We start from the raw sequence: 26,883 nt of genomic DNA, 5'->3' as shown, positions 1-26,883 counted from the left end.
CCTTGTGACAATGGACATCTAGCATAAATCCCAGAGCCAGCACACCTGCTGGATGTCTGCCCTGATTCCTAACTTTCATCGTTTCTTGTTAGACAAAAAGTACAGCTGGGAGTGTCATTCTGATGTTACTAGATCCTCCTCACCCCACCCCAGGGGCATGACCTCGGGATGGTGAGACAAATCAAAATCCTAGTACTGGACTCAGAAAGTTCATTGCCATGGGCTTCGTGCGTCTTGGCTTAGATCCTCCCTTTTCATACCACTGTTCAGATCAATTCTAAGCTTACTCTGCACCTTGATTGGGGTTTTTGGGCCTCAACCCCTCATGGATGCTTATCAGAGGAAAAGAACAGCAGAGTAAAGAGCGTGGGTTCCAGAGATCCAAAGAATCCTAGTGCAATTACTAGCTAGGAGGCTTTTAAGGTCACTTGAGCTTCAGTTAGCTAATCTGTACAATGGGAAAAAACATAATTTGATTCATAAGATTAAAGGAGATAATGTATATAAAAGCACTGAGCTCATTATCTGACTACAGTAAGTATATGTTAGATTTAAAAAAATAATACTACTGATTTCAAAGGGACAATGACAATTGATAAAGGAAGGAAAAAGAAGAAAAACATTCCTATTGGTGAAGTTAAACCTTTGGCTATTCCCTGGCCAGCTTCTGCTCCACATTTCTCCCTCTACCTTAAACTCTCCCCATGCTTCACAGGCCAGTAATAGGACTTTGAAAACTAAATTAAAAATCTTTCCAATGGCTATCTTAAATTCTAAGATTAATGAATGGACATTCTGTTCCTCCAATGGTAGAAAGGCCTTTTAAGGAGTAATGGGAACAATTACTATGCTTCATGGAATTTCTTAATGGTGGAGATGTTTCCAAGGCCCTCTTTATGCAGGGCCCCGAGTGTGGAGGTTGGAAACATTGCTCCTCATAAAGCTAGAACACAGTGCTCTATTCTGCAATCTCATGAGATGGGATCCTAAGTGAGAGACCTTATGCAGTAGAAGAGAAAACAATGGACCAAGTTAGCACAGCTAGATTTCAGTCAGGGGCTCTCACCAACAAGTTGTATGGTTTTGGACATTATTTTGAAGTTCTCACTTTCCTCACATGTAAGGTAAATATTCATTCTATAGGATCTCCTCTACCTTTCACAAATTATCGTTATTTCTGTTTTAACTTTGGCCCTGGATTAGCCTTCTAACCTGGAAGGAGAATCATATGATTGACATACAGGTTTGTTCAATTCATGAAAGTCCTGACCACAATTGTCATGAACTACCTTGAATAAAGAACAGAAGAAAATAATGCTTCATTAAAGTAAGTTTTATGGAAAGGTAGTTAAAAACTTCGTGGATATACACTTACTGTATTGACATTTCTATAGCTCCATTTATGCCCTAAAGAATAAAAAGAAATGCTTTTAACCTTTAAAAGATTAGTCAGGTAACAAAACAGGTTGAGCAGCATGATTTTATTTTTAAAGAATACAGAGAGAATTGTAAACACCAAGGTAATAATGGTATTTATCACTCAGTGATACCTATAGATTTTTTAATTTTTTCTTTTCTTTGTCAATATTTTATTTTCTACCATATGCATATTTTGCTTTTGTAATAATAAGCAAAACAAAATATTCTGAATCCTGCTCTCTCTCTTACACTCTTATACAGTTTCTCTGCCTGGAAAATAGTTCAGAATATTATACTTCTAATCTTTTCATGGCTAAAAAGAAGAAAAGCCATTCATAGTTCCCTAGCATGCCTTCCAAGCAGAACATTTTTTTTCCAGTAAACTCTACCCCAGTCCTTTAAAATTCTCTTATTGAGGTCCCTTAAGTTGCTATCCTTAATTGTGACTGTTTCTCCTAAAAAGTAAGTATGTGTTCAGCCTGCCGTAAAAAGGTGTTGCAGATTTCAGAGCTCAGATTCACCTCTTTTTCCTTGAACTAGTTAGGGAGGTTTTTACATTGAGTTCCCTTAACAGCTTGAAGGGAGCAGAAAAGCAGAGAGTTGACAACATGGATCCGCTCCAGGTTGAATCATGACTCTGCTATTCTCAAGCTATGCAACCTTGAGCCTTTTACTCACCCTCTCATATCCTCAGTTTTCTCATCTGCAGAGTGAGTATACAATGTTGCTAGGCCTAAATGAAATCCCACTTGTAAAGAGGCACAGTTCAGTATCTAAAAAGCAACGGGTGCTTATTGGAGCATTTGAAGGCCCAATAAATTTAACTATAATTAATTCTAAAATAAAAATTAGGCTCCTTCCCAAATAACTTTAGAAACTAAACTTCGACAGTCCGATCCTAAAGACAATCCCATTCTCAGCTTTTCCCTATTTTTTTTTAATTTTTAAGTTTATTTATTTATTGAGAGAGAGAGAAAGAGAATCCCAAGCAGGCTTAGCACTGCCAGCTCAGAGCCCAATGCAGGGCTTGAACTCTGAGATCACAACCTGAGCCGAAACCAAGAGCTGGATGCTTAACACACTGAGGCTCCAGATGCCCCAGCTTTTCCCAATTTCTGAGAGCAACAAATACACTTGAGTAACACTTTAGGCAATATTTCTGCTTTGATTTTAATATATTAAAACTCTACCTACAGTTTCTAAATTTGAAGATCCTTTAAATGCTCAAATGAACTATTCCTATTTCTTAATAAAAAGATTATTATTTCTCAGAAGTATAATTAGTTTCTAATCAATCTAACCATACAAACACAAAATTTTTCGAGCTGGAAGAAAATTTAGATGTAGGCATATCTTTTCCATTCAGACAGATGCCTGTTAATCTAAACTAATGTTTACATATTCAAAAATTAGTTTTTAACTTCCTAACACTGAAACAAAAACAGGACCATTAAATAGAATATTCAATGGGGATGGCACACGGTCTGTTAGTACATAAATTTAATCTCCCTAAAGTTAATTATCAAACTACTTCAGTAGCAACCGATGGAGTAATCCAATACAAAATGAGGACAGAGGGATGCTGGAAGGACCGTTTCCATTACCTTAAATATTTCAGACTTACTTATTAATTCGTTGTTCTCACAGAGTAAATGATACTAATGGTTACTCTTGCCAGTAATGCACTAGCCCTACTATGTGAATAGGGAAAGTACTTAGCCCATCTTTAAAAGTGGTTTATAATAATACCTACTTCACAGAGACATTGTGAGAATTAGGTGAGAAAGTATAGAAATAATTTAGTAGAATCTGAATATAATAAGGGCTCATCAAGTGTTATGCAATATTGTTATCATTACTTTTTATTGCTGAGAAAAATATAAGCACTGGACAAGTTAATTCATCAAGATTTTTTTTAAAAGAAGACTGTATCAGAATAATTTCCCATGAAAAGAACAATGTATCCTGGTCTATTTTCAAAGTTCATTCCTTGACAAATTATTCCTCTTGCTATTCCTTGGCCAGCTTAAGAGAAAACCTCTTTAATTCCCCTACTTTGGTTTTAAACCAATGGGAGTTATATTCACCTGGTTGAACTCAGTCCTTCACAGTGGGTAATTAGAAATTATTTTTCTTTTTAATCAGGAAACCATTTAAACATAAGAGAGTACAAAAGATAATGTGAAAGACACATGTAAATGAAGCAATGCTAAAATGCCAAGTTTAACGTATGTTAATACTCTGCTTTCTCTACTTTAATTCTTACTTTGCTTTCTAAAAAGTAAAATGCTACAGATAATGTCTATATCCTCAACCTGCCATTTTCTTCCCCAGTAGTAACTACTATCCTATTGTTGGTGTGTATTGTGTTCATGGCTTTTTTTTTTTTTACTTTTATTATGTATCTAGATTCCATAAATAGTACTATTGCTAAATTTTACATAAATTATACTTTAAGTATCGTTTACAATGCACTTTTTTTTCTTAACTCAGCATTGCATTTTTGAAATTAACTGTCTACTCGTGTAGACCTGGACCATTCATTATAAATCTTGCATACTAACTGTTTGAATAAATAAAAATATTCACTGGGTTTTTTTAAGTTTGTTTACTTATTTTGAGAGAGAGAGAGAGAGGCAGAGAGAGGATTCCAAGCAGGCTCAGTGCTTTCAGCGCAGAGCCCAACATATGGCTCGATCCCATGAACCCCGAGATCATGACCTAAGCAGAGATGAGAAGTCAGACACTTAACCAACTGAGCCACCCAGGTGCCTCTATTTATTCATTGTTAAGTGGATTATTTCCTGTATTACAAATTTTCTAAAAGAATATCCCTGTGCACAAATGCCTGGGTTGTTCTAGGGTAGAGAGATGGAGTAGTGTCTTGGTAAGGTAGATGATCTTCAACTTTACAAAGGATTCCCAAATTGCTCTCCAAAGTCATCAAACCAAGCTATACTTCAAGCACCATGTGTGTGATTTCATTGACCCCCACCCCCTTACTATTATTTGGTATCATTATATACATTGAGTGTTTCTTTTCTTTTCTTTAATGTTTTTATTTATTTTTGAGACAGAGAGAGACAGAGCATGAACAGGGGAGGGAGAGAAAGAGAGGGAGATACAGAATCCGAAGCAGGCTCCAGGCTCGGAGCTGTCAGCACAGAGCCCGACGCGGGGCTCAAACTCACAAACGGCGAGATCATGACCTGAGCCAAAGTCGGACGCCCAACCAACTGAGCCACCCAGGCGCCCCAATATTGAGTTTTTCTAATTTGCTCTTGATATATATTTTCACATCTGCTCTTATTACTTGCCAATCTAATCATCTGCCAGGAATCTCATATCATTTTCTGGAAAAAGTCTGTAATACAAGAAAAAGAGCAAATGAATGCATGATTCTAACAATTCAGCAATTCATGAAAGATATCCTTTTAAATGAAAAGACAAAATCAAGGAAGGAAGGAAGGGGATGAATTAACACCTGAAAGTATAAATCTTAACCAAAAAGCGTGTTCCTCTGATGAGGTAGCCAGAGGTAAACCAATACAAAAGAAATCTTAAAGTTGAATTTCTACTCTGCAATTTAGGACCAACTGGATTATACTAATGTCTTAAGAAACCACAACAGCTGTAATTTCCTCTTTGTATCTTTCAGAAGCAGGGTAGAAATATTTAAAGCCCAGTGTAAAAATTAATAAATATTGCCTGTTGAGATCTCATATTCCATTTAGCTAGCAAATCAAGATTAATCATTTATATATCAGATGAGGATAAATTAATGAGCTCTGTGTACTAGGTTGCTTTCATATAAAGGGAACTGAATACAAATTTTTCATGTTACAAATGTGCTCGCTACTGGGCCTTCATAAAAATAAAAACCACAGTGGTCCTATGAATATGAGTGCCAATATTGTTTTATACAAAGGAATATTAAACACAATAAACTACTACACATTCTTGCCTACCAATATTACACTCATCTCCAGAAATAAGTATAGTAAGTAACACTTGCCTAGATAAATGTAATTTTTAATTTGTTTTGTTGTTGTTGATGCTTCTGTCATTCTTGTTTTGGTCATTCTATTCTTGTTTATACTTTCTACCAGTGAAAAATGATAATATTCAGCTGTGTAAACTGTGTCTTCATCTGTTCTAATCATTGGGATGTATTCTAGGTAACCTTACCACAAGTAACATAGAAACTTCTAGAAATAATGTCTATACAGATATATGGAAAAATAAAGTTGATGCCTGGTACTGGCACATTACATTCTAAGGTAGCCACGAAATTGCTTGGATCTTGATCACAATAAGACGCTGGAATATTAAAAATAATTCCATAGTGCTTTATTAATTTCACATGAGATAAAAGGACACTGCATGTCCTTCCATTTTCATAACTTGTTTCAAAGAGGGAGTAGGGAAAAGACTGCTTTGATTTAACAGCCTTTAAAAAAAATTTTTTTTAATGTTTATTTAAGAGAGAGACACAGAGAGACAGAGCATTAGCAGGGAAGGGGCAGAGACAGAGGGAGACATCGAATCTGAAGCAGGTTCTGGGCTCCTAGCTGACAACAGCAAACCCAACGCAGGGCTCACAAGCTGTGAGATCATGACCTGAGCCGAAGTCAGACACTTAACTGACTGAGCCACCCAGGCGCCCCTTAAAAGCCTTTTAAAATTGACAATGCTTGATCACTTGGTGTTCAATAGAGTCAATAATTTAACTAAAGTTGTATTCGTAAGTATAATTATTTACTAAGATATGCTTTTTTAAAAAGCCAAATTGTGCATATCATTAATGAAGCAATGCAGTGATTTTAGGTTTTCATTTATGTATTTTGAGAGAAAGCGCGCAGGCACACATGCGAGTGACTGGGGCAGGGGCAGAGAGAGGGAGAAAGAGAATCTCAAGCAGGCTCCTCGCTGTCAGCACAGAGCCTGATGCAGCACTCAAACTCATGAACCGTGAGATCATGACCTGAGCCAAAATCAAGAGTCAGACGCTCAACCAACTGAGCCATCCAGGCACCCCTTACTTTCATTTTGAAAACAATGTAGTAGTTATATTTCTTTTACAAATGCTATTTATGAAAAAAAATCACACACAAAATTGCTGTAAGTTTGCCTGAGGTAAAATTATATAACTAGTAAAAGAAAACAGAATCAACACCATGGATTATATTCCTGGGTGCACAGAGCTCACACAATAACTAAACAGCATGGTGCATTTTATAGCACTGTTGAACACATTCTGTGCTTAAACTTTTTTTTAATGTTCATTTTTTTTTTTTGAAAGAGAAAGCGAGCATGAGCAGGGGAGGGGCAGAGAGAAGGGGAGACACAGAATCTGAAGCAGGCTGCAGACTCTGAGCTGTCAGCCCAGAGTCCAACGAGGAGCTCGAACTTGTGAACCACAAGATCATGACCTAAGCCCAAGTCAGAGGCTTAACTGACTGAGCCACCCAGGGGTCCCAAACACATTCTGTGTTTAAAGAAAGGAAATAAATACAAAATTTTCCATAGTCTTATATTTAGTCCTGATCTTATTCTATTCTCAAATCCTTTAAAAAAATTCATTGATTGCATCCCCAGAATAAAACCCACTTGATCATGGAATGTAATTCTTTTTATATATTGATGAATTCTATTGGCCAGGATTTTGTTAAAGATTTTGCATTTATATTCATGAGGAACATTGTATATGGTTTCTTTTCTTTGTATGGTCTTTGATTTTGGTTGCCAGGGTAATACTAGCTTCATAATGAATTGAGAAGTGTTCCCTCTCTTCTATTTTCTAGAAGAGATGATATAAAAATTAGATTTAAATTTTTTTAAGTTTATTTATTTTGAGAGAGAGAGACAGCAAGCATGTGCAAGCAGGGGAGGGTCAGAGAGAGAAGGAGAGAGAGAGAATCCCAAGCAGGCTCCTTGCTGTTCAGCCTAGAGCCTGATGTGGGGATCAATATCAGGAACCTTGAGATCACAACCTGAGCTGAGATCAAAAGTCAGATGTTTAACCAACTGAGTCACCCAGGCACCCCAGTATTAATTCTTCTTTAAATGGTTATAATTCTCCAGTGCAACCATCTGGGCTTCCAGATTTCTTGGTGGGGGGGGAGTTTTTCATTACAAATTCAATTAATTTAGTAAAGGACTACTCAAATTATTTCATATTGGATGAATGTAGTGGTTTGCGTTTTTTGAGAAACTGGTCCATTTCATCTAAGTCATGAAATTTATGTGTGTACAATTGTTTATAGTATTCTCTTATTATCATATTGATGACTGCTTGGCCTGTAATGATATCCTCTGTTTCCTTCCTGACATAGGTTATTTGTGTCCTCTTTTTAATTTTAATAGTCTTGGTAGAGAGTTATCAATTTTATTGATCTTTCAACGCTCAAGCTCTTTGTTTCATTGATTTTCTTGTCTATCTTCAATTTCATTGATCTCTGCTCTTATATAATTTCTTTCTTTCTGTTTGATTTGGGTTTATTTTGCTCTTCTTTTTCTAGGTTCTTTAGGTAGGAGCTTAGATTACTAAGATTCTTCATCATTTCCAACATGTGTGATCAGCACTATACATCTCCCTCTAAGTGCTCCAGCTAAGCCCCACAAGTTTTCATATGTTGCATTCAGTTCAACGTACTTCTTTCATTTTCTTTGAGATTTCCTTTATGATTATTTAGAAGTGTGTTGTTTAATTAGCATGTGTTGTTTAGTTTCCAAGTGTGTTTTTTTAATTAATATTTTTATTTTTTTTCATTTTTTTAATATGAAATTTATTGTCAAATTGGTTTCCATACAACACCCAGTGCTCATCCCAACAGGTGCCCTCCTCAATACCCATCTCCCACCCCCTCCTCCCTCCCACCCCCCATCAGATTGTTCTCAGTTTTTAAGAGTCTCTTATGGCTTGGCTCCCTCCCTTTTTTTTTCCTTCCCCTCCCCCATGGTCTTCTGTTAAGTTTCTCAGGATCCACATAAGAGTGAAAACATATCGTATCTGTGTTTCTCTGTATGACTTATTTCACTTAGCATAACACTCTCCAGTTCCATCCACATTGCTACAAAAGGCCATATTTCATTCTTTCTCATTGCCACATAGTATTCCATTGTGTATATAAACCACAATTTCTTTATCCATTTATCAGTTGATGGACACTTAGGCTCTTTCCAAAAGCCAAAGTAATACTGAAGAAGAAGACCAAAGCAAGAGGCATCACAATCCAAGACTTTAGCCTCTACTACAAAGCTGTAATCATCAAGATAGCATGGTATTGGCACAAAAAACGGACACATAGACTAATGGAATAGAATAGAAACCCCAGAATTAGACCCACAAAAGTATGGCCAACTAATCTTTGACAAAGCAGGAAAGAATATCCAACGGAAAAAGTCTCTTTAACAAATGGTGGTGGGAGGACTGGACAGCAACATGCAGAAGGATGAAACTAGACCACTTTCTTACACCATTCACAAAAATAAACTCAAAATGGATAAAGGACCTGAATGTGAGACAGGAAATGATCAAAACCCTAGAGGAGAAGCAAGGAAAAACCTCTCCGACCTCAAACCTTCCTTCAAAAATAAACAATAACTGGGAAGTCACACTATCCCACTTCATTCTGTACAGCTTCTTGTTTTTCACATATTTGTATGAACACACTTGCCTTAGAATCGAATTTTTCTCCAGAGAGCTCAAGTTATTCAAAGGTAAAGTGAGAGTAAATCCTCTGTATGGGCTGTTTGTTGGCATATCTTTAACATTATTTTAAAAACAGAATTCCGGGGCGCCTGGGTGGCGCAGTCGGTTAAGCGTCCGACTTCAGCCAGGTCACGATCTCGCGGTCCGTGAGTTCAAGCCCCGCGTCAGGCTCTGGGCTGATGGCTCGGAGCCTGGAGCCTGTTTCCGATTCTGTGTCTCCCTCTCTCTCTGCCCCTCCCCCGTTCATGCTCTGTCTCTCTCTGTCCCAAAAATAAATAAAAAACGTTGAAAAAAAAAATTAAAAAAAAAATAAATAAAAACAGAATTCCTTTTTTAACTATAACTTTATCTCTCCTATGCTGGTGTTCATCATCTTGCATCATTCTTAAGATGATATAATATTCATTTCCCAATTAAATTAACTTGTCCAGATAAAAACTGGTTTGGGTTCCTGTATGTCAGATTATCAGAATATCCAAAATCTCCCTACGGACCACTCTCTCCTAACTGGTCCAAGAATCCACGAAAGTGACTCAGCCCAAAGAGGCCAGTCCTACCTCAGTGATAGACACTGTCAGTTGCTATACCAGCAGCTCTTCTTCTTCCTTCTAACAGACCTTGATTTCATTAGTTGTCTTCATGTAGCTATCCCCTTTGGGGAAGGCATCTCTCTCCCCAGCAGGTGACTCCTGATTGACTGGAGCCAATCGCAGTTGTTTTATCCCTCTTGGGAGACGTTTGGTTTGGCATGGCATGTGACCCAATGAGACATGGGGAGAAATCTGCCTAGGGACTTGGGGGAAATGTTTTCCTTTCCGTAAAAACAGACCCAAGAAAGATTTCTTCTCCCATTCCTCTAATTTGAAAGTACATGATATCTCACACTCCTGCAGTCATCAAACGACTGTGAGGCAACCTGCTGTCATGAGGAGAATGGAAGAATAGAAAAATGGAAAGGGCCTCAGCTTCTGATGACTTTTTTGAGCTACTGAATTAACGAACTCTTAGAGGAATCCTACCTAACAGAATTCTGATTATATGAGAGAATCAATTAAGGAATATATTCAGTTAAAAGTAATAGAAATCTGAATTTATAGGGGTTTAAGCAAATAAATTTTATTTTTCTCTTTCAACATGAAGTCCAGAGGTTGGTACAGAGGGGGCTTGGAAGATGGCAGCCATAGAGTAACATAGAAGGGGCCTATGTTAAACGTATTTAGATATATAGAAATTAAAATATGGGCCTGTAATATGAAAGCAATGTGAGGGATTGTAAATTAGCCAGACCACAAAGTGTGGTCTAGAATGATGACTTGGTCCATGGTTAAGGTTGAGTTTACTTCAGTTTATAAACAGCAAAAAAAGCAATGCAAAAGATACACATGAGACCAAAGGAACAAGTGAGTCAAATTGCTCCCAGTTGTGACTCAATTTCTCACAGAAGTGCACCCAAAGCTATCTAGACTTGAACAGAGAAGGAACCCATCACTTTGGAGGAGGCCAGAATTGTGAGATTCCTGCCTCTTACACTGTTAAGCCAAGGAGAGGTATCTCAGGCATCAAGGATCTACTCTGTCATCCTAAAAAAAAATGTTCTACTAAGAACAAAATCTTGCTAGACCTAATTCTGTGACCATTCCATGACTTACAGGGGATTTTAAAATTCTACGGATAAAAGATAAAACTAGACTCAAAGAAACAGATATAAAACAAAAAGACAGGCACAAAAACACTAGGTCCTGGAGCTAGACTCCCGAGTTGAGGAGGCTAAAAACCCAAGTCATCGGTGTGCTAGGTTGTACTATGCAATATCAGAGAATATCCTCCGATGGGTGTGAAGGCTTCAACATTGAGGAGAGAAAAGTGGCATGTGATGGGCATTTTAAATCTATTAAGCTTAGTTCCTCAACACTTTTCCCACATTTAAATAAAAGGAAGCACTATGTAAAGAAGTAAGTGAAGCTCCTCGCAGAGTTAATGAACCAAATGCTCCAAGGAGCTGAGCTACAAGTGTAGGAACCTCTCAGCGGCAACTGCTGCCATAAAATGCACACATTCAATACCACAGGAGGTAAGCTGCAGAGGGTTTTAAAACAGCTGAACGTATGTTTAATAGGGTTTGAGAGCAAAAGAACAGAGATAGCTTCAAGTGCCGTTAACAGTAATGGGGCAATTAAAAAAAAAAGTTGGAATTAGAAATAGTATGGAGTCATTGGGTGCAGGATAGCAGTTTTCAAAGGGTAATCTGGACCAGCAGCATCCATGGCACCAAGCAAGCTAGCACCCCAGTGCCGGGCTCCATGCCAGAACTACTGAATCTGAACCTCTGGGGTAGGAGGCCGGCCATCCAGCAAATGCTCTCACAAGGCCGCCAGGAGCTCTAATGCATGCTCAGGTCTGAGAACGACTGGTGTGGTGACAAGAAAGCCCAGCCACCAGAAAGTGGGGTGAGGTGACCAAGAGCACCAGCTCCCAACCCACAGCCTCTGGATCTGCATCTCAAATCTTTACTTCTCGTGGTGTGAAATTGGGAAAGCACGTAAATCCTCTCAGCCTATTTATAAGTGTACGTATCTTAGAGGTGTACCATAGGGATTACCAATAACATTCACGAAACCTGCAAAATAAACAATATTAGTTATCTTTCACCATTAGTGTCATCATAGCAGGGTCTGAAGGCATGACTATTATTTCTCTGGGTATGAAGGCACCAAGTACTCAATGTTCAATGTGTTTTATAAAATAAAAAAAGAAGGTGGGTACAATTTTATAGCAAGATTTGCATATGAATAGTTGAATTAATAATAACTTCTGGGACTCAACATACTTAACACTGTTTTACATGCTTTACATATTTTAATTCATCTAATCCTATTTAATTCTTACAATAACTCTACTTTCGCCCCCACTTTACAGATGAGGAAACTGAGCTAAAAGAGGTTAAGTACAGGACGAAAAGTTCCAAAGCTAGAAAGTGGTAGAGTCAGGATTTATTTACAGATAATCTGCCTCAGAGTCTATGTGCTTAATCATTATGCTACACTGCTTCTCACAGTTAAAAATAGACTTTGATGTTTAAGGCAGAAGTTTCATTCAGTTGTCTAGAAAATACACTTACATGGAATATCCCATTCTCTGAGGGATCAGAAAAACAAAACATTCTGTCCTTATTTTTGCTACCTGCTCTATAAGCATTTCCTCTGTGTGCATTAAATGTACCCAACTGATTCCATGGGCAAGCTGGAAGCCTGAGAAGTGGGATGGCTCTTCCCTCTAAAATGGCAGGAAGAATCAGAGGCAGGAAGAGCTAGCGAGAAATGTACAGTGGGAAAATTCATTGAGCTCTCCAGCTTCTAATTTTCTCAGTGCAAGGGCATTCCAGGATAACAGAACAAACTATTACCCTCCGGCAGCAACAGTATCTCTGCTGTGTCTAAGTCAGAAGCTCAGACAGTTGCATGTACTGAGGAAATAAGAGAACAGAGCTCAAGGGGAACAGGCTGATTGCTCCAAGATGCGCTGTCTATGCCTGAGCAAGGTGCCTAGATGCCTGTGTCTTGGTGGAAGGAGGCAGGTTCCTGGACCTTGCTTGGTAGATTTTACTGGGTGTTCGTCGGGGCTTTCAAAATTTCTCAGGGTTCTAGACAAGACAGATCAGACTCCAAAGCTGCAACAAAACCAGGCAGTCTTTTGGACAGAAAGCTGCAAGGCAGATCAATTTTATCCTTAACTCGTTCAATCTCTGGCTTTTGAATGCCTGCCAAATCCTTGAGGCTTCTTCAAGGTAACCAATCCAAATAATTCACTCATTGTTTCAACGCTCTCAACTGTCAGTAGTTCCAAGACACTCTGTGTTGCGATAAGAAAAAACAAAAGCAAAAACAAAAGTCTCCCTATTTATTTCCCAATGCCAGAAAACAATCTAAAATGAAATTGAGAGAATGTGAGATTAGCTTTTCCTCTTCCTATTTAGAATGAAATATTTTTTGGAGCAGGTTTTTGGCAGAATGGAAATTTCAGTAAGCATGCAACTCTTTTGATTACCTCTCATTGAAAGTGGTATCTCATTTCTCACACGCACATTCCCTGAACATGTTATCTCACGTGTTATAGAAACAGACATTGAAATACCCATGTTTTACCCTATAAATTTCCCACTAACCTGTAAAGAAAAACCAGAAGCAACAAGATATCTTATAGGTCAGAGTAAAATCTTCCCTTTCACCATGACTGTTCATTATGCTGAGTTTTTCTATAATGAGAACATTTCCTCTAACTTTATATTTAATTTGTCTACAAAGAGTTGCTAAATGAGAAGGAATTCTGAGCTTTTACTAGATGTGTAATAATATTAACATATTAGTTTTTCAGTGTGATTGTAGTACTTTTTAAGTTCAGCGAGTTTGATCTCATGTAGGAACTAAGCTTCCCACATAACAGAAGAGGAGGGGTACGTAAGGTCTACAGAACAAATTGGCTCAGTGTCTTTTGTAAGAAAGGTGTTCAGAAAACTACTCAGCAGGGAAAGCTTTCGGAAATGTCACAGAGTGAGAAAAGTACATCAAATATCCTTTTATTTTCCATTTCATATACTCCCTTTCAAAAAACTCCCAAATGTTCCTGTCATTTTTACGGATTTTTTACAATTTTACATTTTACAATTCCCAGTTGTGTCCTGGGAATTGAAGAGATGGGGGGAGTGATGGGAATTGTGGGCTCTCCCTCCCACCCCTCAATACTCCACTGAGGCAGTGTGAACAGACCCAGGGCAGAGATGTAAGGGGTGGGTACCAGTGGCACAGCGGAGAATGGACAAGCAAAGAGCATATCTGGGAAAAATGAAAAAGAAACAAAACTTCCTTTCCAAATATGGAGAGTAGAATTAAACTGTACAATGTATTTAAAAATGTTTTAAAAATGTAAAACCGGTCTCCTGCACAGATACTGCTAATTACAAGAGGACAAATAGTGACAGCCTGGTAGTTACAACCTTAACCAGGTGATCAAGATTAACATCGATAGTACTGAAGCATCACATCGTGTGCCTCCTGATAGGGTGCACTGAGAAGAACACAGCCTCACTTCCTCAGTAATCGTGCCCAAACCACAAGGAGATATCAAACAAACCCAGACTGAAAGAGATAGTACAGAACAACTGTCCTGCACTCTCCAGAAGTGTCAAGGTGATGAAATACAAAGAAAGACTGAAGAACTGGTCCAGATTACAGAAGACAGAAGGAACATGACAACTGAATGCAACACACTTTCTGGAGAACATTGTTGGAACAGATGTCAAAATCTGAGTAAGGTCTGGGGATTAGAGACAAGTATCATTTTAACATTAAATTCCTGATTTTAATCATTGTGTTGTGGCTATGTAAAAGAATGCACTTACTTGAGGAAACCACACATTGAATTACTTAGGAGTAAGGGGTATCATGTCAGGAAATTACTCTCAAACTTTTCAGAAAAACAACAGAGAAGGATAAAGCAAAAATAGTAAAATATTTTTTGTTACATTTAGCAACTTTCTGTAAATCTGAAACATGTCAAAATTCTGTTGAAAATTTGTAACATAAAACATTAAGATAAATATGCTTCCGTAGTCTAATGGGAAAGGAAAAAAGGTAGCTGAATCCATTCACAGGGAATCTCTTTGAAGGAATACTGTAGTTTCTAGACTTGCTTACCTGTCTCACTACCCCTTCTTCCTTTCTCCCCCAAATGCTTTTTTTTAATGTTTATTTATTTTTGAAAGAGAGAGACAGAGCACAAGTGGGTGAGGGACAGAGAGAGAGGAAGACACAGAATCTGAAGCAGGCTCCAGGCTCCGAGCTGTCAGCACAGAGCCTGATGCAGGGCTCGAATTCACAAACCATGAGATCATGACCTGAGCCAAAGTCGGACACTTAACCGACTGAGCCACCCAGGCGCCCCTCTCCCCCAAATGTTTAAACCTTCAGTGCTAACTTCCATTTCTACTTAAGAAAATCCCCATTCTCCTGAAACCAGTGGAATACAGTAGACTCGATCGCCTACTTTCCAAATACTGAATAACTCAGTCTAGAATGAAATAAACAGTGAGGACTGTAGATGGATGAATAGTGGTACTTTAAGGACCTGCCTGATAGGACATCCTTCCATCAGTGTGAGACAACATGCCTCCTCATTCTCCCTGATCAATTAAAAAATAAAAATTGTACTGAACTTGTACATCTCTGTTTCTACCACACACACCCCCTGAGAGTGATTTTCTGAGACCATACAGAATAGGTTCATACTAAAGAAGAGAGAGTTCCCTAAACATTGAATAATCTTCACACAGTCCCTCTTTCAGTAAGAAGACAGCACTTGTCATTATAAATGTACATTCCAACTTCTACTCTCATATTCAGCCTCCACTTTCTAAAACACAGGGAAGAGCCTATTGGTGAGGAAGAAAAATCCATCATTTCAAACAACAGTTATCTGTCCTTGCTTGCCAAATTATAGCTACCAGAAGACCCAGAAGAAACTCTGGAATTATAGATTTTCTATACCTTAGTCTGGATAAATACTCCAGGTTGTGTGTTCTCATAGGGGTCAGTAGGAGAGCATATCACCAACTGCAGGGGATTTGTAGGGGGAATAGATATGGACTGAGGGTTTGGAACTGCCAATCTCCAACTTACCTCTGGGATCTTTCTTCGATGTTTCCTCTTCTATGAATCCATTCCTCATCCTAACATCTACTCTCCATTCTCCTCTCGTGACACCTCTCCATTTCTCCCTTTGTTTCCATTCCAATTGCCACCACCCTAGTTCAGGGTCCCTTGACTATAAGCTTAGACCTTAAAACTAAAAGGAGCCAATTATAAAAAGTCTTGGAAGATAAATAAAACTCAATCCAATGTCATGAAAAGAATTATACATATTAGTACTAGCAGGAAAAAATTTGAAAATAATTTGAAGTAAAATAATACAGTAATAGATTAGCTGAAGCCAGTCAAATGGATCAAATATAACTTCTGCATGTGAGGAGAAATGTGAGGTAATGGGGACTTGAATCTTGAGGACTGAGGCCCATTGACAGCCAAAGATCTAAAACAAATTTCAAGGGTATCCGTAGTTCCAGAGCTCAGATGTCTCAGTTGATATCTCTGGTTAATATTCAGCCTCAGCTAATTTAAAGTGTAACCTCCAGAAGTACTTGGAATGCTAACCGTAAAATTGTTTGGATGGCATAATTGTTTCCAAGAGAATTAGTAGCTTTAAACTTGGAGAATTAAGTCTATATATGACTAAGTACATCAAACCTATAAGTACTAATATCTTTTAGTAAAGTTTAGAAATAATAATCCAGAGAATTGGACCTACTACAAAAATATGTCATGTTATGATTCCAAATTAAATTGATGGGACAGGAAAATTGATTTATACCAAAGATTTTATGCTGAAATCCATCAGTTATTTGAAAATTTGAGAAAGCCTAAGACTTATTTTCATAAGTTAAATTTATCTTATTATAATGGTTACTTAAACACTTGAAAGCCTACAGATGACTGAAGGACTTAAAAAGAAAACAAAATTCAACTTCATAAGTGTAGTTTAAAATGCTTAAAGTCATTTTAGTTTATGAATGGAATCAAACATTAATCAACCATGTCCTCAAAAGTAATTCTTAAAATCTGCTAGATTTTTAAATAGAATAAAATGATCAAGTTGAATTTTATTTTTTTAAGTTTATCTATTTTGAGAGGGAAGGAGAGAGAGAGAGAGAGCAAGGGAGGGGCCAAAAGAGAGGGAGACAGAGAGTCCCAAGCTGACTCCACACTGTCAGCACAGAGCCGGACGTGGGGCTCAAACCCACAAACCGTAGATCATGACATGAGCTGAAATCAAGAGTAGGATGCTTAACCGACTGAGCCACCAAGTACCCCGATCAAGTTGAATTTTAAAGCTTAAAAAAGAACTCTATTTTTTAACATATGTATTTAGTACATTAAATACTAATTTTTAGAAAATAAAGTTTGCTTCAGATAGTCCTTTCAGGATCCAAAAGCCATTGTCAAGAACACAGAAAACCCCCATGGACAACAGGGCCCCAATAGCTTCCTAGCAAGGTCTGGGCCTTTTCCCACAAAGTACAATCTGTGTACAGCTGACAGACTTATGTTCCCCAAATGCCATTATATATTGTCTCTCTTCACACCTCGAATTCTCTGATCTTTCTGTTTTCTGATGTGAACAGAAGGGGGAAAAGCTGAAATAGAAGATCTTTCTGTGTTTCTACGTCATCCATTGCCCCATCTCTTTTTCATCTCTCAGATTCTATTTGTTTTTAACCAGGAAGTCACTTTAACAACTAAGTTACTACCTCATTAAATTAATTTCCCTCTCTATTTTCAACTGTCCTCAATTCAATATTATTTTCAATTAGCATTTAATAAATTTGGGGCTAAGCCTCAGCAGTTACAAACCTGTTTAATCAAGCCTGTTTCTAAAAAGAAGTAAAATCTTTTTTTTCTTATACATATTTAAAACACTATTTGACCAAAACATAGTTCCACTACAATGTCCATGAAGAACTCCAAAATTTTAATAATGCAACCTTGAGAATGATTTCTGAGATTTAACTGAAAGTATACCAGAGAATGTAGGTTGCCTACTCTCAAATCCACTCTCTTCTTCCTCAGAACCTCATGTTTTATCCAGGCACATTGCCAGATGAATAAAAAACTAAATTTACCAGCCTCCTTTTCAGCTGTGGCCACGTGACTGAGTTCTAGCCAGTAAGATACGAGCATAACTTTTAGGTAAGATTTCAGTAACAGATGCTTAAAGCATGCTGGGATCCCTTTTTATCCTTATTCCTTTCCCCATCTTCAATGTGGATGTTCTGGCTGGCACAACAGAAGCCAGACAGGACCCAGAGGTGACCGTGAGGATGGAAACCACTTGTAAACATGGCAGAGCAGAAAGGGGAGACCCTGGACCTCTGATGACAGTATAGAGCCTATCTTCAGACTTCTTTTATATGACAAAGAAACAAACTTCAACTTTGTAAAAACCACTGTTATTTTGGGGTTTTCATAATATTATGGGCAACTGAATCTTATTCTAAGTGACACATACAGGCATATTTTTTAACATCTTTTAAAAAAAAAATTAATGTTTATTTATTTTAGGGGGGCTAGGGGCAGAGAGAGAGAGAAAGGGAGACACAGAACTGAAGCAGGCTCCAGGCTCTGAGCTGTCAGCACAGAGCCCGATGCAGGGATCGAACACACGAACCGTGAGATCATAACCTGAGCTGAAGTCCGGCGCTTAACCGACTGAGCCACCCAGGCACCCCTGGCATCTTAATAAATACTACTAATGAGTATTCCTCCCAACAAGTCTCTGAAAATCAATAAATAGAATCCTGCATTAAAATTATATATCCAACATTTGTGCTATTTGTCATACAAGTGATAAATTAAGTAAACTTGTGTTATTTGACTATACAAAAAAAGAAGGCGTTAGGAATATGCCTCTGATACCTAAAATCATTTAATTTTCTGTCACTCGGAGTAGAAAGAGATGTTGGGTTAATTAAATGGTAATAATTTATTAACTAACAAATTTATTAACTAAAATTTGTCTATTACATTGTAATAAATTACCTCATGTATTTCTCACAATATTCCTATAAAATCGACATTATAATTATTTTCCATTTTACAGATGAGGAAACTGAGGCAGAGAGAAATTAGGTAACCTGGTAAGAGATAGAATGTGAATATGAATCTAGCTGTTTGATTGCAAAGCCTCCATGTAACCCACTAAGCAAACCTGAAGTTCAGAAAGGTTTTTAATGGCATTCCCCAAATCAAGCCACTAGAAACGGCCAGAACTGAGATGCAAACCAGGTCTTTTGAGTCCAGTGATTTTCATTACATCAGTGTTGATACCAATGAGGTTTTTAGATTAATCATACATTTTCTCTGGGCTACTGAAATGTATAGTAGCTTTAAAAGATAAATGAAACACTTCCATTAATTAAGCATATGCTCAAATATAACATACGTAACATTTCAAAGCAAGTAGCAAAGGCAATCTCCCCTCTTTGAATGTCATAAATTGATTCAATAGGAAATCGACTCAACATCTAAAAAGTTCAAATACAGCCATTATCTATGTCTATAGTTATATCTATACTATACAGAGAAAATTATCTATATTTTTCAGATTAACATGTCCTTTATTCTCCATAGTCCCATAAGTATTACTAAAAATTCCTCATGTTATGTTCAAGTTCAATTTTTTCAAAAACTACCTATTCCATGTGTGTGGGTAGCTCAGTGAGTTAAGCATCCGACTCTTGATTCCAGCTCAGGTCATGACCTCTGGATTTGTGAGTTTAAGCCCACATCAGCCTCCACACTGTGAGCGTGGAGCCTGCTTGGGATTCTCTCCCCCTCTCTCTTCTCTTTCCCCACTCATGTTCTCTCAATCTCTCGCTCTCCCTCCCTTTCAAATAAACTTAAGAAAATAAATAAAATAAATAAAAATAAAAATCACCTTTTTCTCTGCTAATTGAACAGATCTTTGTCCTTTCCAACTTGGAGTCTCTGCTTCTAATTCATGCTCCTCATTCTGTTATCACAAGGATCTTTTTAAAGCCCAATTTTATTCTGCGTCCAGACCCCACACTGCCTCTCATTTCATTCTGTGCATACAGTCCATCACTTTTGCTGGTTTGCATGGTCCTCCCTAATTTGGTTCCTGTGCATTTATTCAAATTTATCTCTCAGTATTTCCCAAACTACGGGTTTCCCTTTGCCTCCTGCACTTTGTAGATCAAGAACAAGTCAGAAGCCAACAGGAGCCGGAAGGAGGTATAAGATGAAGCCAGTGGGCACTGGACACTGAGGGGTGACGCAGGTGACACAGATTGCAGCTGCCTCAGCTAGACAGTATATGACTTCTGAAAGCATGAGCACCAAGCAGGAGTCAGAATAGCATGGATGCAGGGATAGGAGGAAAGAGGTTCCAATTTAACAGGCTGAGGTCAGTTTTAAGAGTACAAACCAAATGGGAAAAAAAAATAGACAAGAGAAAAAGGCAGGGAAGAGGGGCCCACATTTAAAGTCTGGCATAGGGAAGCCCATCTATACAAAAGTCCAAGCGTCTGCTCTCCTACTTAGCACTTGCTCACTGTGCTCTCACCTCCAGTGTCTCTAGCTCCACAAACCTTGAACCTGCAGTCACTTCACTTCCTTTACATCCTTTCTTTATAGTGTTCCCCTACCTTCTTTTCTTTGGGGGATGACTAAAATGTAACCCTGGATTGATTCTCTTTCTCCATTTGGTAGATTTCCTTAGAGTTCAAAGTTGCCAAGAAACTACGGTGATAAATAATTCCTCTTTCCAGCAGATGTTGTTTCCGATTTTTTAGGGTCAGAGGGAGGAAAAAAACATTGTTATTCTCCAATAAATCTGCTAAACACTGCAGTGAATTATGAACCCGAGCAGAGGCTACATCATCCAAGAGGCCAAAACACAACTGGCAAATATTTCATAGTTGAAAGTTATGGCTTATTTCAGTTAATCAGGAAATCATTTTTTAAGCCTGGCATTCTTTCTAAATTAAAAGTCATGGAGTTACAAAACTGTATTTATAATTATATTTATCTCATTTACTGTTATACTCAATTGTTCAAAAAAAGTTCTGAGATTTTCATCTCTTTCAATAGTTTTTTCCTCAGTATTGTCATCTTTCCTCCCTGAAAGAGCACCTAATTGACATGGCAAGAAAAAAAAGAGATTTTCTTGGGTGTTTCTTTTTATTTCCAATATTGGCTTTCTGGGCAACATCAAGGAAATAGATTATAATAAAAGTTCTTGCTTTTAGTGGTTATCCTTTCCATATAACAAATACCACACTTTTTTCAAGATAAAAGCCATCACATCCAGTAGAAACAAACTGTTAGTATATCTTTTTTAGATCTATAACAAAGCCACATATAAACAAATTTGAAGAGTTCTAGATACAATGTGAAAACCCAGAAATGCTTTGTAATACACTCAATATATACAGGTGTAGACTACATTTCCTTAGAGTATGATATATATTTATATTTGTTTACATAATTATTTGACTAATGTCGTAAGTTCTATAAGGGCCTGAAACTTATTTGTTTTAGCTGACTACTCAATCTCCAATACTCAGCTCAGTATCTAGAACATGGTGGGCACTCAATAAAGTGGAGAAAAAGCATCTCTAGTTATACATAACAACCACACCAAGGGACAGAAGGAAACTTTTGAAAGTAATAGATATGTTATCTTGAACGCAGTGATGGCTTCACAGGTGCATATATGTCCAACCTTGTCAAGTTCTACACTTTAAACATATGAAGCTTATGTCAATTATACCTCAATAAAGCTGCTTTTTTAAAATGTCAAAATCTATAACATGATATGCTAAATGTATTACCCATGAAGTTCATGGGGTATTTTACAACAGCATTTTACAAAGGATCAGCATTACTAGAATGTAATGGGGTTGGGGGGAAGCATTAACAGTATTAATTTTCAATTCCTGGCTTTGATAGGAAAGAGACTTTTGAAGTAAAAATCTTACCATTTAATTAGTCTCTTACCAGTTTCAAATAAGAAGTATGAATTTAAGTTCTCAACACTAGGATTGTTTTTAATTAGTTTCTTACCAGTTTCAAATAAGAAATATGAATTTAAGTTCTCAACAGGATTGTTTCCCCTTGAATGTTCATTTACTTTTTCAGTAAAATATTCGGAAAATTATTTTCCAAAATGATTGTATGTGAACTTAATGCTATTTTAAATATATTGGATGATAGTTTTTAAATTTTCTTATTTTTTTTTTTTTAGTTTTTAAAATTTCTATTAAAAGTTCTTTCTTATAATACCAAGCCACATTTTAAAACTCTAGTTTCATTTAAACATGAGTAGAGTATTTTCAATTATAGTCAAGAAAAAATCATTGTACTTTTTGTTGGGAATTCCCAGTATATGAAGAAGATAATAATGTTTAAAGACATTATAATAAAGACATTATAATTCTGAATTAAAAACTTGCCAAGGTGTTTGAAAAGAGAATGATGATACAGTCATGAGAAATGAATCACAGGCATGAGAGAAAAGTATTGATCTTATCATTATGAGTAAGAGTAAGTGCCTGAATTATTCAATGACAACAGAGTTAGAGCTTTTAGTTGAAACTGGTTCGTTTTTAAAATTTCATCACTTAATTTTGACAAAAGCCAATATGGTATTCACAAGATTTTTTCAATATCAAGTACTTCACAATAAATATGCTCTAAATTATTTCATGTAAATGACTCTGACAAAGTAATATATTCCAGTATATATGTTTATGAAGGGCACAACCTCTTGTATCTTTAAATAGCATGCTACCCATTCTTCTACCTATTTCCAGTTTCGAATCTTAAGGAACCAGATCAATCACAGTGCACACAATTTTAAGCTCATCCATTCATTCTACAAATATGTATTGATACTGTGCTATATGACAGACACAAATTGGAATGAGAGAAACGTAGCAAGACCTAGTTCTCCTAAACAGGTAAGCAAATAAGAAAACTTCAGATAGAGATAAGTGTTATGAGAAAGACAGAATAAGGCAACGTGGTGGGGGCTGGCACTGGGGGCGAAGTGGGGAAATCTAAGCTGGGTGGGCTGGAATCATCTGACTCCAATGACTGAATGAGGAAGCAGAAGGAGAGGAGTCTGAGAGGCAGGCAAGGAGAAAATCATAAAGGGTCTGAGTTTCATTCCAAGTGTTCTGGCAAGCCACTGAAGAGTCTTAAGAAATAACATAAACTGATTTGTGCTTTAAAATAATAACCATGGCTTCTAGAAGATGAATGTGTGACAAAAATAAAAGCAGACAGATGAGTAAGGAGGCTTTTACAGGCGAGAGATCATGGTGACTTGTACAAGAGTGGCAAAGATGAAAAGAAGTGGGTAGAATTAAGATATATTTTAGAAACAGAGCCTAAAGAATGTGCTGGTTTGTTGGAGGGGTATGCATGTTAAGGGATGGTGACACAAAGAGAGCAATCAAGATGGGAAGACTTTGGGAACGTGCCTTACAAATCTAACAATATATTATCTTAACCTTATACTATCTGTTGAATCAATATAATAGCAACTATATACCAAAGGTAACAAGCATCTTTCCTTGAAATAAGCAGGCAGATTTGCAATCTGATAGAATTTTGTCATAACTCAATTTTAAACTAAAAGATAATTGTAATTATCTACAATTTAAGATTAATTTATCCAATTATTTTATGCACCTGCAAAAGAATATAGAATTTGGTGGCCAGCACTATTCAGTGTCTGTATTTTATAGGAGTGTGGAAATCAACTTTCCACACCTCAGTCCTAATCAGATGCAGGGTTCTCAGGCATGTCTCTACCTTTGGGCCACAAGTTCACAAAACACATCAGCCTTTATTATAAATCAGTATATTAGTGAGCACCTATATGACTATGAGTTCCTCCCAAAGGAGACCAAATTCTTAACCCGTGGTGGCCCCAAACAACAAAAGACCCAGGCAATATCAGGTAAGTGAAAACCCACTAAGGTAGGAATATCCTCTGACATCTCTTTTTGACTTTCTGGCCTTGATAATTTTTGGCTGACAACTTTGGAGATATTTTTTTAACATCTTTATTAAGTTATCATTCATATAACACACAATTCATCCATTTAAGGTGTACAGATTCCCGAGGAGAAGCTTTGTTGTAGTCAAATTGATCTCTCTGTTCCTCCCAAGGATATATGCTTTTCTATCATTCCAGTTACCTTAAACATTCACTAAACAATCATTATTGAGTATTTACTGTATGTCAAGCATCCCTACCTGAAATGATGTCTCCCTCCATTTCTACATCCTTAACTCTGACTTTAAGACCTAGTTTAATCATGTTGATCACCTCAGCTCTTGGACTCTCTCCTTCTCTCGATGTCTATAGTCTATTGGACTTTAAGTGTCAGCCATTTTGTCATATTGCTGGTTAGCTTTCACATGTGCATTATGTGTCTTTGTCACCTAGCACTCTGGCTTAGTGCCTCACACATTTTATGCATTCAATACATATCTTGTGGAGGATGATAAAACCTGGTCCTTAGAGAAGCTGTCCTTGAAGAACCCTCTCCCTCCTAAATCCACCAGTAGCATGGTCATAGAACCTGAAAGTTTTAAAATGATCTTGCTGACATCTAAATTGTACCACAGATTCTGTGACAAGGTCATGTTGCCGGAATCAGAGTTCCCTGCCAGAGGCTGGCACGTTGTACTTCACACAACAATGGAAGGTGAGAATATCTGAGAGGGCTTTTAAATCAAGCAGATGCAGGGGCACCTGGGTGGCTCAGTCAGTTAAGCGTCCGACTTCGCTCACGTCATGATCTTGCGGTGCATGAGTTCGAGCCCCGCGTCGGGCTCTGTGCTGACAGCTCAGAGCCTGGAGCCTGTTTCAGATTCTGTGTCTCCCTCTCTCTCTGACCCTCCCCCGTTCATGCTCTGTCTCTCTCTTTCTCAAAAATAAATAAACATTTAAAAAAAAATTGAAATCAAGCAGATGCAGATTAGTTCAATATTCTACTTCAGTCAGGTTTCTGCCCCAATACGAATGTGTGTGGTTTCTAGCCATCAGGAATGAGTGGTTTTTCAGAAATGAGTTGATTGGCATACTATCACCATTATGGATAGTGATAGAATGATCTGGGAAAAGGACACACAGTAAGCTAGACTGTACCATGCAATGATCGTCTCTGTATGAAAGACAGTGGTCATTTCCTATATGAATCGCATATGTTGTCAACTTTCCTGATGGGTTGGTAATGGGACACACACACGCACAGAACCATATAAAACAGATTTCTCTAGAAAATACAGGTAATCTCTGAAACTCCCTTCAGTTAAGCAGAATTGAACTTCACTTGAGGGCTCGTTAGGAATTACAAAGGTGATTGCTCATAAATCAGAAACCGTCATGCTGCTGTGCACGGATTTTGAATAAAAACTGGCTCTGGCTTTTTATAAAACTATACCTAAAATGTTAATCATAAAAGCACAGCATTTTCTCTGGTTTCTGTTCACTAACTTTTAAAGCCGATGTTTTGTTTTGTTTTATTTTTACTGTCTCCATGGTTGTACTTACCCTTTTAATTTGTTCCAGACTCATGTTCATCAAGCCAGAGGATACCTGCTTTATACAGGAAGTCCTGGACCTGGAAGAAATAAAAATGGCCAGTGATGACAGTCCTAACAAGACTGCTTATTTCTTACTTTTCGAAGACCATACTTGCAAATCATGACCATCACTAAAACACAATTATCTTGAGCCCTGCTCTACCCTTGCTGATGTTTCAGGAATACTGGAAATACATTTTCTTTGTTCTAATCCCAGCCTTTGAATCAGAGCCTAGGAGAGTGGGCTCTTCATAAATATGCATTGACCACATAACGGGGAGTATTAATGTAGGGCAGAGCTCTGATTAGCAAATGTTACCTGCAGGAGGCAAAGGAAATACCACAAATGGAGATAAGATGCTGTTAGTGGATTTCATTTTATCTTGAGGGTTGGGAATAATCACTTATCTCTCTGGTCAAACCTCCTCAGATCTCTCCCTTCAGGATCTGAAAACAACTCACATAAAAGGCCTCTCTTCCACAGGATACTGGAGGAAGAGCACAAGATGAAGGAAGAAGCAAATTGCTTTTAATTTAATTTATTCCTTTCTTGCCATTTCAGCAGCTCACCAGAATCTACATAAAACCTTACATCCTAACTTGAAGATAAAATCAGCAATAAAAGAATACGGTACTAGTTTCAAAAACTGGTTAGCATAGACCTTGCTATACAAAATAAAAGGTAATGAGGTTAGGATGATCACTAGGGTATGGAGCAAATTAAAATGTAGCATTTATGGATTTTATGCTAGGGCACTTCCCCTTTTCAAGTAAAACTACTGCACTCAACTTCCTGCAGGTTTGACTCCACGCAAAAACCCAAAACAAAAAAGTCCTTTGTGAACCACCTAGCACAATTGTTGAATTTACTGCAATTCCCGAGCGTCGTCGGACTGAGCGCACACACTGGCGGGACGCTACTGCCCACTCGCAAGCAGTCCGCCTACAACCAAGCACCGTGGCCGGAGGAGCACTGGCGCGGGGGTGGGAAGCCCGGCCTCAGAGCCTGTTGCTCGCGGGCCGGGCTATGGGGCAAGTAAGGCTCAGGCAGTGAGGGTTGCCGGCCGCTCTGGGAGGCTAGAATTCCACCCAGGCGGCGAACTCGCGGTCCCTTTCCATTGCCCGGACTGGGACTTAACCCTTGGCGTCCCAAGCCTTCTCGCCCCCTTCGCCGGTCCACTCGGACCCAACACCACTTTCTAGACCAAGGCCAACTCCATTGCTATTAAAAGCCGCAGGGTAGTGGGAAGGAGATACACGGAGATACAGGGGCAAAGCACACCTTCCTCTCTAGTCAAGGCTTCGGCAGAGTCAGAACCGTGTGGAGCAAGGACGGGACGAGCCGAAGCTGCGAGACGGAGCGAGGGCGCCCGGGGGGTGAAGAGGGGGCTGGGAGCTGACCACCCTTCCCCCGCAGGAATGGTACGGTCCGGGGCGGGGCGGGGCGGGGCGGAGGAGGTTCTCCCGGCTCTCTCCCCGCCCCTCTCCCGACTTCCCTGCCGGGCTGCCGCGGGAGCGAGT

At 38.2% G+C, this 26,883-nt stretch overlaps 1 long non-coding RNA gene across 1 annotated transcript; it reads right to left on the bottom strand.

Annotated features, from left to right (window-relative positions):
- Window positions 1–2,385: 2,385 nt before the first annotated feature.
- On the bottom strand, window positions 2,386–26,759 carry LOC125922716 (uncharacterized). Its single transcript, XR_007457754.1, has 3 exons — window positions 26,645–26,759; window positions 25,331–25,400; window positions 2,386–4,783 (listed from the first exon to the last, which is right to left on the bottom strand). It is a non-coding gene; the product is annotated as an uncharacterized LOC125922716 (long non-coding RNA).
- Between the last annotated feature and the right edge of the window lie 124 nt (window positions 26,760–26,883).

Source organism: Panthera uncia, chromosome B1, assembly GCF_023721935.1.
Source record: "Panthera uncia isolate 11264 chromosome B1, Puncia_PCG_1.0, whole genome shotgun sequence".
NCBI classification, from domain to species: domain Eukaryota; kingdom Metazoa; phylum Chordata; class Mammalia; order Carnivora; family Felidae; genus Panthera; species Panthera uncia.
This window is presented reverse-complemented; position numbering and strand designations above follow the sequence as displayed.